Source organism: Chenopodium album, chromosome 7, assembly GCF_948465745.1.
Source record: "Chenopodium album chromosome 7, dcCheAlbu1.1, whole genome shotgun sequence".
NCBI classification, from domain to species: Eukaryota; Viridiplantae; Streptophyta; class Magnoliopsida; order Caryophyllales; family Amaranthaceae; genus Chenopodium; species Chenopodium album.
The window spans coordinates 48677118-48692934 of record NC_137840.1 but is presented as its reverse complement, the minus strand read 5'-3'; the positions used below and the strand labels follow the sequence as shown (position 1 = coordinate 48692934).

Genomic DNA, 15817 nt, shown 5'->3' with positions numbered 1-15817 from the left:
AAATGCCGAGTCAAGGTTCCGGTTCCATCTCCCGTTTTCCAATTATATGACTTGACATTTGCACCTAGCGCCTTGCAAACTAGGCATGTGCACGTGAACCTCTTTGGTTGACCGGGTTGCCATCCTGGGGGTGTAACTTCAACTCGTTCAAAATGTTTCCACACCCAAGAAGTTTGTGCTCGACCTTTACTTTCACCGCCACCACCTTTCATAAATCAAATTATTGAAATTAATTTTTAACGCTATTTATAAAAATGCACTTTTAAATTTAAAATATTTTAATTATAATAATTTAAACGCATTTTTCATGGTGATTATAAATTATAGAAAATTGGAAACTAAACTAACTTTATAATCATTAATAATAGTTTTTTTTTTTATTTATTTTAAATATTCATAACAATAAAAATTAAATTAGAAATTACCTTGAGATGAAGGTTGAGATGTTGGTTGCGATGGAGGTGGCATAGTTGAACTTGATGATTGGTGGGAGAAATGTTGTGGTGGAGACGTTTGAATATTTTGCCCATCTCCTAAACCATAATCTCGATCTCCATATTCATTGACAAATTGGTTTAAATTTTCCGTATTAATTTCATACGAAAAGTTTGCACCACCACTTCGACCACCACTTTGATTCCTTCCCATTCCTCCTCTTGAACCCATTTTTTTTAATGAATACTAACTATAATATAGTGAAGAATTTTTTAGACCTTTTTTTTTTTTGAGAAATTGTTTATAAGAATACTAATAATAATATTAAGGAGATTTTTTTTTAACAAAAATAAACTCTATATAACACTAGATAACACTTGAGATTTTGAGAACAATTAAAAAATTTTAAGTACGAGAGAAAGAAAGCTTGAGTTGTGTGGAAATTTGAGTGAAATGGAATTGGTATTTATAGGAAAAATTGAGGGGATGGTCTAACAAAAAAAAAAAAAAAAAAAAAAAAAAAACTAGCAAACAAGTTACTGTTAATAGCTAGCCGTTAGTTTAGGATTTCAAAAACTAGTTAACTTTGAATTTTTGAACTATTGCACAATTACATAAAGTAGCCGTTAAATGGATTAGAGGGGTTGGGTTGGCGGGTTGGGCGGGTTGGTGTGTCGGGTGGGCTGGTGGGTCAGGTTAGTGGGTCGGGTTGGTGGGTCGGGTGGGCTGGTGGGTTATGCGGGTTGGTGGGTTGGGTGGGTCGTGCGTGATGGGTCGAATTGGGTGGGTTCGTGGGTTGGGTGGGTCGAATCATGTGGGTCGAAGTGGGTTGAACGAGTTGGGCCGAATCATGTGGGTCGAAATGGGTTGGGTCAAAATGGGTTGGGCTACAATTTTGAGACCCACGACACAACCCCCTTTGCAGACGGGTTGTGTCGGGTTGTGCTGGGTCGGATCCGGGTTGGACCCATTTGACCCACTAGCCGTGCGGGTCAGGGTGGGCTGGGTCCAACCCGGCCCCATGGCCACCTCTAGCTGTAGTGAATGCCACCACCCACAACACTAGATAGGTTGACCAAACCTATAATGCCACTTACTGTGAATTAATAACTTAAAATAATAACAATTAGATGGAGGGAAAAGGAGGGCTCGCCGTCGACGACAAAAAAAAAACAGGCAAGACAATCAGCCGCCAGCGAGCTATGGAAAGGTAGGTTGACGCTGGAAAGATAAGAGTTTAGCGGTGGAAGGATAAGCACAACACTTTTATAGGGAGAGGCTATGACTTACACTATTTTTTTTTTTTTTTATTTATTATTATTGGGGTTGATCATTGTCTGTTTGCTTGAACTCTAACATTTATCTGGTTATTATCCTGGTTAGAATATTGTCTTTGCTAATGATTCGTTTCCTTTGCATATTATGTAAAGTTTGTTTGAGTTTCGGTATGAAGGAAGCACTTCATCTTTGTTCACCTCTGATTCCTAGCCCATATCCCGAAACCATAACTTATTTTCCTCTTTTCGTGCCTTTAAACCCTTAAAATTATTCATTTCGTGTCCTTTCTATAAAAACGTTTAAACTAGTTTATTTTGGTGCATAATCTGGATCCATTGATTGAATAGTTGGATGGGGCTTGAAAATAGCTTTCCAACGATATATTATAAGCCAAATTCGAGTTATAACGAACAAGTTAGGGCCAAAATACTAAACTGAGCCCAAACCGAACCTAAGCCCACCTTACCTACGACCCAATGATCACATAAGCTTTAATCCCGTTCCTAAAACAATTAGGATTAATTAGAAGCTTCTATAAGTTTCAAAAAGATCTTAATTATCCTTTTTGAAAAGACAAGATTAAAGAGTTTGAAATTGAATAAAACTCCTCTTTTTTAAAGTCCTAATTCTATTCGAATTGAAAGACATTTAAAGATAGTCATATATGATTATCATGATTGTAGACACCCATTTGTGTCTCCCCAAAACCAAACCCGGTGATGAGTACCTTTCACGTCGAATCATAATCGAATGAAGCGAAAGTGTGGAAAATCTAGTGTTGCGGATAGTTTTAATTTCTTTTCTCTTCTCTCTGTTTTTGAAAACTTATTTTAAGAAAACAGCCAATCCAGTTTGTTTGGTCCATGATATGGGTCCAATAGTAGTGTAGTTGGATGGGGGTTTCAAAGACCTTTCCAACGATATATTATAAGTCCAATTCCGATGAATATTAAGGAAGTTATGGCCAAATTACTAAACTGGGCCCGGTTTGAGCTTAATATGCGGAGGAGGGCCTAATATGATTTATCATTCCTAATGCAATTAGGAATGGTTTTAGTCTTCTAGATTCTTCTAGAAGATTCTTTTCATTCCTAATTCAATTAGCATTGATAATTTGACTTTTGTTGACTTTTCAGAGTTTTAATTAAAATCAAATAGCATTTTTGAGGAAAAGATACGATTTTATCCTCCAGTACGGCAAATTTATCTGATTTTCGAAAACGCGTCAAAAACAGGTCTGGCGCCTGACTCCAGGCATTGGCGCATGGAGCTAGGCCTGGCGCCTGGCACCAGCCATTGGCGCCTGGCGCTAGTGTTGGCGCCTGGCGCCAGTTAGCCAGGGTTGGCGCCAACTCTGTTTCAGTTGCGCCAGGACTCTGTTCTGTTAATTTATCTTTTTGGCTGATTTTCTCTATAAATAACGACGTAAAAACTCCGTTTTCATTCATCAACAACCAGTTTTTAACAATATTCACCTACAATCAGTTCTCATTCGCTAATTCTCATCAAGATTTCCTTAATCAATCCATCTTTTCTTCCTTTCTCTCTACAACTTGATTTTTACATACAAAATTCCGCATTCACAAGATCTAGAAACACCTAGCCATATTCGAAGTTGCCTTCGCTCTAGACGTGAAAGGTTTTAATTTCTGAGGGGTTGGTCCCAAATCTCTATTTCAATTATTTAATTTAAACGTTGATTATTATTTTCCTTGAAGTTACTAACGTGTGTATTTTGTTATTAGAAAGAGGTACAAGGCATCAAAGTAAGAACTTTAATTGATTTATTGATGTTATGATGTAGAAATCATGTTTATATTGTTATTATGATATTCCTAGTATCATGTCTAGGGTAACTTTAATATCAAATATGATTGTTACGATGCCTTTTATGTTCTTCCTAATGTTTATGATTGTTAGTATCATGTTAGGGCTAAAGCTTTGATTTTTATTGCTTAGTGACATGCTAGGGTTTGTTATTAATCTTGTTAGTATCATGCCTAGGATCTTGCTGTTTTTATTATGCATTAATATTAATATTAACATGAACATGATTATGATTATTATTTATGATGATTATTGTTATATATTATGTTGCTTGACATTATTTTTATTTCTTGATCACACATTTTTATGCATGTTTAAAGGGAATGGGTACTTGTAATCACTCTTATATAAGATATTTAATAATCTTGTTAGGGTTAATATGATTTTAATTCAAGTGATCACTAATAATAATCTTGTTAGGGTTAATATGATTATTGTTATATATTATGTTGCTTGATATTATTTTTATTTCTTGATCACACCTTTTTATGCATGTTTAAAGGGAATTGGTACTTGTAATCACGCTAATATAAGATATTTAATAATCTTGTTAGGGTTAATATGATTATAATTCAAGTGATCACCAATATGTTGCTTGATAATATGATTATAATTCAAGTGATCACCAACATAGATAAACAGGTTTAGGGTTAATCCTATTGATTGCATGTTAGTCAGAAAGCGCACATGAATACGATCAGAATAAAGTAGAGGCCTATTATTAGGGCAGGTTCAATCTCTTTTAGGTTGGATTTGTACCTTCATCCCCGAACCCTTATTTGGTTCTAGACCTTATGGAGTTGACGATCTCTTGGATTGTTAAGGGGTGTAACCTTCACCATGTGAACGGTTTACAAGTTTCTAAAACTTGTTTGCGACTCTTTTACTCTATCTTCTTCCCTTTTGGACGCCATCGTACTTTAGTGTATGATCACAGTGGGGTTCAAGCAAGGGGGTTAACGCTTGAAATTATGCCCTACAGTTTTTGGCGACTCCACTGGGGAGGATTTCTATTTTAATTCCTGAATTTGTTTCGGCAATGATTTAGAATGAGTGGATGAGACTCGAAACGTTCTAAGTATTTCATGTGCGTAATTTTGATTAACATTATTGTCATATGCATAAAAAAGATCTCATTGGAAAGACCATCCGTAATGAGTTAAAAACATAGGATTTTACACGTAGGAAATTTGAGAAATATCTTTCACAACTAGGACCGAAATAACACCGCGCGAAACTGGAAAATTTTATCGAGCATAGAAAGCTGCTGAGGCATGAGGGAAGTAGCGTCAGGGGCCAGAGCTTGGCGCCAGAATTTTAGCCGTAGCGCCAGACGCCAGTATTGGCGCCAGGCGCTACAGTTAAAAATTGGCGCCAGTCTCTGATTGCTGGCGCCAACCTCCCCCAATACTGAGCCAGAAATATGCGTTATAATTTCGACCGATTTTTCGTATTGTTTGCTCGATCCTACTTCCTGATTGAATTTTTTCTCACTTTTCTGAAACCCATATGTGTTCTACATATGGATATAACCCTCTTGGAATTCATGCTCCATCTACCTGATTGAACGCTCTGTGCAACAAAGGGTACATCTGAGATGTTGAATTCACCAAACCATGGAAGCGAGTTTTTCCTAAAGCTCGCAGTGTCCCATCCACTCGCGCCAACCCTTCACGGTTAGGCTTCCGCGCGGTGCATCTGGACAATTAACCATGGACCCTTTTTGACTAAACCATATCCCAAACTTTAGAGAACTAGAGCCATGGTTAGGTTGCAAACTCATTGCATCATATTGTGCCTACTTGACTAATTGTGCATTATTTGTTGTGCATATGTATTATGATTTCTTAACCGTTTGTTTGACTTGTGTTGATATTAAATAAATTAATGACTTAAAGAACTTTGACTAATTAATTAATCAATTAATTTGAGTAAATAAAGTCTAATATTTTAATCGGAATTGACCTAGTACGACTTTAGGCATACCCCAGTTGATTAATAACACCGAAAACAGTCCCAGATTGAAGCTCCAGCATTGGCGCCAAAATCTGAGCTGTAGCGCCACCCTGTGGAGTGTGGCGCCTGGCGACAGCTCTGTCGTCTGGCGCCAAGCTACACAGTGTGACGCCAGATCTGTCGTTTGGCCAACAGTTCGGATTATTGATTGAGTCTTCACCTAGTGCCTAATTAACCAGTTTGCTAATTAATTCGGTTAATTTTCGCTGTCAATAACACCTTGTCGAGTCATTAATTGAGTCTAGTCACATAGTCTAGCCACATGGTCATGACACAAGTCTTAACATACCACCTACACTCACTAGTCTTAACACGCACTTCGAGTTTATGTCACCATGACCATGTCTTAGGTTCATGCATGAGTCGGTCTTTTCCGTCATTTGAGTTGGGGGTACATTCTATTCCTAATTCTTCATATCCCTCCATCTAAATCTTCTTTCACATTCTATTCCAATCTTTCTTCACTTCCTCCATCCATCGCATGTTGAATAGAGTTTGAGTCAAACAATTAACAATGAATATCACCAAATTCCTTTTCCACAGTACTTGGTCGAGGAGAGAAGGGCGATTAATCAAGGACAACCTCTTTATTCAGGTCTCGCTTTTTGATAAACCGATTCGTCAAAAGAGGAAGGCTAAGAAGATAATAGCAACTCAAGAGGAAGTCAATGAGCTTAGGAACCAATTGGTTACCGTGACTGAGACACTGAAGCTACTCACACTCAAGCATAAAAATATAAATATTCCAAAAAGCAAAGTTGCACACCTTGGGGGCTTATCTAGGGTCTTGAGCCTTTTATCCCCTTCTTCTTCAACCTTTAGCCTAACCACGTTACAACCCTTAAAAAGACCTTTTTGAGGTACACACATACTTGTGCAAGGTTCGGCTAGAGCTACGTTCGGCTTGATTCCTAACGGATACGTAGGCAACCTCACATCGAGGTGCGGCCGTAATAAACATGCATTCATATTCATATTCATATTCATATTCACACACTTACACCATGATAATATCAAGGGATCTCCAATGCTCATCCCTATTCATGTAGAGCTAGACTTGGGGGCTTGAACCCTACATCATTAGCTTACCTAGCCTAAGAGTCACCACCATTTGACTCTTTTAACAAATAATATATTTTCCCACACTTAGCTTTTGTTGCCTAACTTTAGTGTCACTATCACACACATCACAGATACATGACCAAACATACTTCCCTTAGGAACCCTTTGTCATGGAATCTTAACACAACGCCGAAGCATGCCTTGTTATATCAACATCACTCATCACTCATAATTGTCATTGCATCACGAAGTATGAAGTGCTTAGCCTCCGTGCCTAAGTTACCCAAATACTTTCATCATTGAGTCAATAATTGAGATAGCTTAGGATGAATTAATCCTTGCACCTTGAGAGATAGTATCAAACAACATTTGACTAAGCTCATTCAACATGCATCTTCAAACACTTCGATTCTTTTTTCGCGTCTTTCTTTTTCGGGAGAGAGTCGGTACCCTCCACAAAAATGACGGAAGTTTTTGTTTTTCTGCATTTTGATTTTTGAGTCATGTACATATCAAGTTTCATGAGTCAACACTACGCACACACAAGTCACTTTGAGTCGAGTCAACCTCGAGTCAATCACAGTGAGTCAAGTTTATGCCTTGAGTCGTGTCAAGTCAATGAGTCAAGCAATGCTAAACCTTAGGTCAACCCTAAGATAATTAAAAAGATTGGCAAAGTTCTACAGTCAAAATAAATATAGGTGCAGCAGAATAGGGAGGACCCTACTCCAATTCCTGGCGCCAAAAATATTTCAGCAGCGACAGAGCTCGAAGCCTCTCAGAATGGTTATTTCGACCTCATACATCAATTTCGGGTTCCTTGGTACGCCAGTTAGCCCCTATAAGCAAATTGACATGATTAGTAGTCAGCTCGATTACAATCTTAGTATGTGATTGACCTGACAAAAAAAATCGTCTCACTTAGCTTAAGCGCCTAAGCATTGGCTCATTACAAACACCAAGACATTGGTTCAAAAGCAAGCGCATCACTTATACGACAATTTTTCCAAGATTGGATTGTAATCCCCAACTGACAATATTTCCAAAAATGGATTGTCGTGCATCTTCTTCAACGACAATTTTTCCAAGATTGGATTGTCATCTTTGGCAAAGTTTCCAAGCGCGGATTGTCGTGCTCCTTCTTTGTTTGGCAAGTTTTTCCAAGTTCGGATTGTCATACATTCATAGATCGCTGGCAAGTTTTCTGAGATTGGATTGTCATACACCTAGTTCTCTATGGCAAAATTTCCCAAAGGATTGTCGTAGGTCTCTACTCATCATAAATTTCGGCAAAGGTTCCTCAAAGTGGATTGTCATTCATTTCAATAAGTGGAACCATATCCCGAAGTGGATTGTCGGTCGACTCTTTTTTGCAAATGTTCCAAGACGCGGATTGTCAATTGTGGCAATATTTTCCTAAAAGGATTGTCGCATAGCGTTGGCAAATTTCCAAGGTGGATTGCTTTCAAGAGTTATATTCCAAGAATTGGATTGTCGATCGTAGCAAAGTTCTTATGAAAGATTGTTACGAAGCATTGGCAACTTTTCCGAAGATTGGATTTTGGCAAATTTTCCGAGGTACGGATTGTCGCTTCATCGTAGCAATATTTCCAGTGATGGATTGTTACGTGGCATTGACAATTTTCCCTAAATCAGATTGTCATACATCATACAAGAGTTGTGTTGGCAACTATTCCCAAATAAAAGAGGATTGTCGACATACTGGTTCACAAGCAGTAAAGCGCCGACGTACTGGCATAGCAGCATTAAGGATTAAAAAGCAGTGATCGTTTCGAAGACTATCACAGCGGAAAAAGAAGCTCTTTGTTCAGAGACGCGTGAACATATCAAAAAGAAGCTCTTTGTTCAGAGACGAGTGAACATCAAAACAGTAAGGTGGCGTTCCCTAGATTGTGGAGAGTTGTCACAAATAGCTGAGGAGTGTTTCAAGTGAAGCAGTCTTCGATGGTATTCCCTTGGACGTGGAATATTATCAATGCGGATGGGGATTGTTTCAAGAGAAGCAATCTTTGATGGTATTCCCTTGGACGTGGAATATTATCAAAGCGGAGGGGGATCGTTTCAGGCGAAGCAATCTTCTATATTGGAAGCAGTTACAGGCATAGCGGTTTTCAAGCGGGATGGCATTCTCTAGCTTGCAGGAGGTCATCAAAACAACAGTAAACCGGCAGCAAATCGGTTACTTTTAGAGACGTGTACTCGACGGTGCAAGATACGCGTTTCTTAACTCTTTTAACTGTTTAACTAACGCTAGTTTGCAGGTTTCGGCGTTGCAAGAATGATTTAGGATCGCAGAATGTTCTGAATCATTCTCCGTCCCTATCGCTACTTTGACTTTCGTTTTCGAAACTTGCGTTTCTCCAAACTCAGTCAAAGTGGGGCTTCTGTAGACACCCATTTGTGTCTCCCCAAAACCAAAACCGGTGATGAGTACCTTTCATGTCGAATCATAATCGAATGAAGCGAAAGTGTGGAAAGTCTAGTGTTGCGGATAGTTTTAATTTCTTTTCTCTTCTCTCTGTTTTTGAAAACTTATTTTAAGAAAACAGCCAATCCAGTTTGTTTGGTCCATGATATGGGTCCAATAGTTATGTAGTTGGATGGGGCTTGCAAAGACCTTTCCAATGATATATTATAAGCCCAATTCTGATGAATATTGAGGAAGTTATGGCCAAATTACTAAACTGGGCCCGGTTTGAGCTTAATATGCGGAGGAGGGCCTAATATGATTTATCATTCCTAATGCAATTAGGAATGGTTTTAGTCTTCTAGAAGGTTTTTTTCATTCCTAATTCAATTAGCATTGATAAATTGACTTTTGTTGACTTTTCAGAGTTTTAATTAAAATCAAATAGCATTTTTGAGGAAAAGATACGATTTAATCCTCCAGTACGACAAATTTATCTGATTTTCGAAAACGCGTCAAAAACAGGCCTGGCGCCTGGAGCTAGGCCTAGCGCCTGGCGCCAGCCATTGGCGCCTGGCGTTAGTGTTGGCGCCTGGCGCCAGTTAGCCAGGGTTGGCGCCAGCTCTGTTTCAGTTGCGCCAGGACTCTGTTATGTTAATTTATCTTTTTGGCTGATTTTCTCTATAAATAACGACGTAAAAACTCCGTTTTCATTCATCAACAACCAGTTTTCAACAATATTCACCTACAATCAGTTCTCATTCGCTTATTCTCATCAAGATTTCCTTAATCAATCCATCTTTTCTTCCTTTCTCTCTACAACTTGCTTTTTACATACAAAATTCCGCATTCACAAGATCTAGAAACACCTAGCCATATTCGAAGTTGCATTCGCTCTAGACGTGAAAGGTTTTAATTTCTGAGGGGTTGGTCCCAAATCTCTATTTCAATTATTTAATTTAATTGTTTGATTATTATTTTCCTTGAAGTTACTAACGTGTGTATTTTGTTATTAGAAAGAGGTACGAGGTATCAAAGTAAGTACTTTAATTGATTTATTGATGTTATGATGTAGAAATCATGTTTATATTGTTATTATGATATTCCTAGTATCATCTCTAGGGTAACTTTAATATCAAATATGATTGTTACGATGCCTTTTATGTTCTTCCTAATGTTTATGATTGTTAGTATCATGTTAGGGCTAAAACTTTGATTTTTATTGCTTAGTGACATGCTAGGGTTTGTTATTAATCTTGTTAGTATCATGCCTAAGATCTTGCTGTTTTTATTATGCATTAATATTAATATTAACATGAACATGATTATGATTATTATTTATGATGATTATTGTTATATATTATGTTGCTTGATATTATTTTTATTTCTTGATCACACATTTTTATGCATGTTTAAAGGGAATGGATACTTGTAATCACGCTTATATAAGATATTTAATAATCTTGTTAGGGTTAATATGATTATAATTCAAGTGATCACCAATAATAGTTTTGTTTGTGCATTATATTCAACCAACATAGATAAACAGGTTTAGGGTTAATCCTATTGATTGCATGTTAGTCAGAAAGCGCACATGAATACGATCAGAATAAAGTAGAGGCCTATTATTAGGGCAGGTTCAATCTCTTTTAGGTTGGATTTGTACCTTCATTCCCGAACCCTTATTTGGTTCTAGACCTTATGGAGTTGATGATCTCTTGGATCGTTAAGGGGTGTAACCTTCACCATGTGAACGGTTTACAAGTTCCTAAAACTTGTTGGCGACTCTTTTACTCTATCTTCTTCCCTTTTGGACGCCACCGTACTTTAGTGTATGATCACAGTGGGGTTCAAGCAAGGGGGTTAACGCTTGAAATTATTCCTTACAATGACTCATAAATTTTGTCTAAATTTTATATGTTTGGATAGCTCTTGAAATTATCTTTTTAATGATATATTATTATATTAATTTCGAGCTATAACGAAAAAGATATAAAACAAATACGAAACTCTATCCAAAATTGACACCGTACCACTATTTCAGCCATATCTTTTATTATTGTTTTATAAAGTACAATTCAAGATCTTTCCAATGACATATTATTTACCTTGATTCCAATTTATGGATAAAAAGATATGATAAAAAAATAAAAACCGCAAAAACTGCTGCCTATCACAAGAGTTTTATTCCGATTCGAATTCAGATCTTTTCTTGATTCTTCGACCTTTCTTTTTTCTTTATAAATCGAGGTCATATTACCCCTTTTTAATCATCAATAATTTTGATTACCAAAAATCAATTTCTTTCTCCCTACACAAAAAAATCATTCTCTCTCTTGCTTAAACCTAATTTCTAGACTTCCTTTTTCTTCCACCCTACATCCCTTTAGCACTCCAAGGAGTCCATACTTGACCCAAGGTTCCGTCCTTAAATAAAGGCGTGAAAGGTATAATTAACTTAGAGTTTTGCCTGGACCAAATCAACTCTACTTTTAATTTAATTTAATTTCAATTTGATTTATATTTTTTTTTTATTGAAATTACTAACAATTTATTCATTATGTAGCAATTTAAAGGAGCGCGCGAAATGTGAGTAATTAATTAATTTAATTACTTATTTTATTTTAATATTGCTAGTATCGAGATAAGGTTTATTATTATTTGATTTGACTAACGATATTATGGTTAAATTGCTTTCAATATTAATATTTATTCTATTGTTATTATACGATCATCATATTGCATGTTAAAGGGAATATGTAATTGAAAATCACACCTAATAAAATAATTTGAACGAACGGTTTAGGTTCATTTTTAATCTTTTAATTAAATCAAGTGATCGCGGGTATTTTAAAATTATATGTTGCATTAATATTCAACCAATTTAGCAGAATAATAGTTTGGAGTGAATTAAATCTTTGTTTGTATGCCATTGAGATAGCAGGATTCACTTTTCACTATAAAAATCAAGTAGAGGCCAATACGGTCGAATGTGACTCCATGAATCACTTCATACCATCATCCCGATCCGATCCTCTTTTCGTGGTTCCGAACCATATGGAGTTAGTAATTCCATGGATAATGAATGGGGTGTAACCTTCACGGGTCAATCGTTGTTGCCTATCCTTGTCCCTTTATTCGTGGTTGCCTTTTATGATCCGTGAACGGTTCACAAGTTCCTTGATTGTTGGCAGCTCCCTACTTTCCTTGTCCCTAATCGTATTATGTCAACTCCTTCTTCCTAAGAGTGTCAAGCATATTCACACATGCTTAACGTAAACGCACTTCAAATGACTCTTACACCTACATGTTAATTTCATCACAAAAACTTTTAAAAAATATATTCATAGTTGTTCCGTGGCAATGTTTGGGCCACATACTATTCGTGTTATCAATCCTAGGTTTAATCTTGATTCAATAAGAGGTAGCTTGGTTTTACTTATTCATATGAGAATATCCCTTGCATGTATTCTAACACAAAAACACCATGCATCAAGAAAAAAATCATTAACATTTATAGTCTTATTTATCATTAACATTTACTTATTGTCAATACAGAATGATAAAAAAAGCTAAAGCCATCAATAAATAAGAAAAATATAAAAACCAACTTTTTAAAATCACAATTGGAAACTGTAGACACCCATTTGTGTCTTCCCAAAACCAAACCCAGTGATGAGTGTCTTTCACGTCGAATCATAATCGAATGAAACGAAAGTGTGAAAAGGTCTAGTGTTGCGCACTACTACAAAATTGGCCAAAGAGACCATATCAAAATGGCCAAAGAGACTACCTTAGGGGTGGTCTCTAGCTCACAGGTCTCTTTGGCCTAAGAGACCATTTCATCAAAAGTGGTCTCTCGGTTTAAAAAGAGAGACCACTTATTTAGAATAGATGGTCTCAGTTTTTCAAAATTTGAGACCACCTATTTCGAATAGGTAATCTCAGTTTTTCAAATTGTGAGACCACCTATTTACAGTTTTTCAAAAAATGAGACCATCTATTTGAAATAGGTGGTCTCTTTCTTTCTTTTTTTATTAAAAAAAATTAATTGTATTTTAATATATATATATATAATATTAATTAAACAAAAAAAATACAATTCCTATACTTGTTACATTTACAACAAAAAACAAGTAGTTTATACTTTATACAAAACCCATACTTAAAACATACTCACAAATATTACAATCAATATCTTATAAAAAAAATTTACAAAACCCACTTCAACCTACACCACTCCTTCATAATCGCCTATGCCAAATTCCGTGAGTTTGAAGAGTAGGCATATTGAGACCTGAATTTACAACTCTGAAACAACAAAAGGGAAAAAAATTTAGAAATATATGAACAAGGATTTCAAATTAAACTATCAATTTTAATTAGCAACCTTTCAATCAAATGGAAAATATATTAGTAGGGTCAGCGGTTTGAAGCCATTTAAATAGGTGTTGACCAGTTTTAATAGACCATAACTCCATAATCTATATTAATGTATAATCCATAACCCATAATCCATTTCATGGTATCGTTTGTGAACTTTCTTAGTAGGGTCAAACATAAATTTTCCTCATTGAATATTCAAATTAAACTATGGAGTACAAAATTCACCAAAAAGCATAAAAACCAAATAAATCAACAGATAAAACGACAGTAGCAAAATGAACTTCAAATTCAACAAAGCCAAAATAACCGCAATTTCTTATTCAATTGCTTTACACACTGTCAATATATAACCTTCCCATTAAACTCAACATGCATCAATTTCCCTCACTGTATAACTGAAACAAATCATCAAATAGCACAAAATCCAGAAAAATCAACAAAAAAAAAAAAAAACACAATGAATCAAAAACGAAGGAGAGAGAAAGACCTGAGATGCTTGAAAGTGACAGAAAGATCGGCAACATGAGATTGAATTTTGAGAAAAGCCATAACTTCGGAGTTGCGCTTGATATTCTCAATTCGCTGGAGTTCGTACTCCGTCATTTGATCAAAATCCGCCATTGCAGCCGGCGAAGAGAGAGAAAGACAAGGGTGAATAAGTGATTATACTCTAAATTATGGTGATTTTTATGCCATGTTTAATTGATTCGACATAAACACACCTTGAAGTTTAACCTCCATTGTTGTAGATTAAAGAAATAGGTGGGGTGAGACTTGAGAGTGGGTATTTGAGAGATGAAAGAGATAGAGAGTATGGAGGAGAGTGGAGGGTGGCGGCTACTCAAATGAGAGTAAAATATATAGTAACCCTAATTAAAATGGTAAAGTGAATTCCAGTTAGAAAATAAACTTACAAAAAAAAAGTAAATGGGTGTCTCCTAAATAAATATATTTTTTTATTTAATTAAGGAGAGACGATATCTCCTAAATAAATGGTGTTTTTTTTTTGTTATTTAATTAATTAAAAATAAGGAGAGACCACTTCTTTTAAATAAATGGTCTCCTGCATTATTTATTTATTTATTTAATTAATAAAAGGAGAGACCACTTATCCTAAATAAATGGTCTTTCTTTCATTTATTTTATTCATTAATAAAAGGAGAGACCACTTATCTTATATAAAGGGTCTCTTTCTTTATTTATTTATTTGAATAAAAAAAAAGAGACCATTTATTTAAAATATTGGGTCTCATGAAACCAAGAGACCACATATTTAATTAAATGGTCTTTTGTTTGAGGTCTCTTTGGCCAATTTTGTAATAGTGGCGGAAAGTTTTATTTCTTTCTCTTCTCTCTGTTTTTGAAAACTTTATTTTGAGAAAACAGCCAATCCAGTTTGGTTGGTCCATGATATGGGTCCAATAGTGGTGTAGTTGGATGGGGCTTGCAAAGACCTTTCCAACGATATATTATAAGCCCAATTCCGATGAATATTGAGGAAGTTATGGCCAATTTACTAAACTGGGCCTGGTTTGAGCTTTAAGTACGACCCAATGATCTAGGGGAGGGCCTAATATGATTTATCATTCCTAATGCAATTAGGAATGGTTTTGGTCTTCTAGAACATTCTAGAAGGTTCTTATCATTCTTAATTCAATTAGGATTCTTCAGAGTTTTAATTAGATCAAATAGCATTTTCGACTGAGATTATATTATTTTATCTTCCAGTATGGGAAATTTATCAGATTTTCGAAAACGCGTTGAATTCTGAATTGGCGTCCAACCCCAGGCCTTGGCGCCTGGAACCAGGATTGGCGCCAGACGCCAGCATTGGCGTCTGGCGCCAATGAGCTAGGGCTGGCGCCAATGTGTTTTTGTGGTCTTCAGACTCTGTTTTGATAAATTATCTTTTTTGGATGATTTTCTCTATAAATATCGTATCAAAAAACTCCGTTTTCATCATCAATTACCATTCATTAATTCTCTGCATCTACAAACAATTCATCTTCTTTTCATCAATTTTCAATAACATTAATTCTTTAGCATACTTTCATCTTTCTTTTCATCTTTGCTTTTTTAATACAAAATTCCGCATTCACAAGATCTAGAAACACCTAGCCATATTCGAAGTTGCCTTTGCCCTAGACGTGAAAGAAAGAGGTACGAGGCATCCAAGTAAGTACTTTAATGGTTTTATTGATATTATGATTAGATATCATGTTTATATTGTTATTAGGATATTCCTAGTATCATGTCTAGGGTATTTTTAATATTAAATATGATTGCTATGATGCTTCCTATTTTCTTTCTAATATTAATTCATGTTAGTATCATGTTAGGACTAAAGATGTGATTTTTATTGCTTAGTGACATGCTAGGGTTTGT

General features: G+C 35.8%; 1 long non-coding RNA gene across 1 annotated transcript; it reads right to left on the bottom strand.

The window, feature by feature from the left end:
• Nucleotides 1-13109: 13109 nt before the first annotated feature.
• LOC145637871 (uncharacterized) lies at nucleotides 13110-14418 on the bottom strand. Its single transcript, XR_014114523.1, has 2 exons — nucleotides 13920-14418; nucleotides 13110-13357 (listed from the first exon to the last, which is right to left on the bottom strand). It is a non-coding gene; the product is annotated as an uncharacterized LOC145637871 (long non-coding RNA).
• Nucleotides 14419-15817: the final 1399 nt, after the last annotated feature.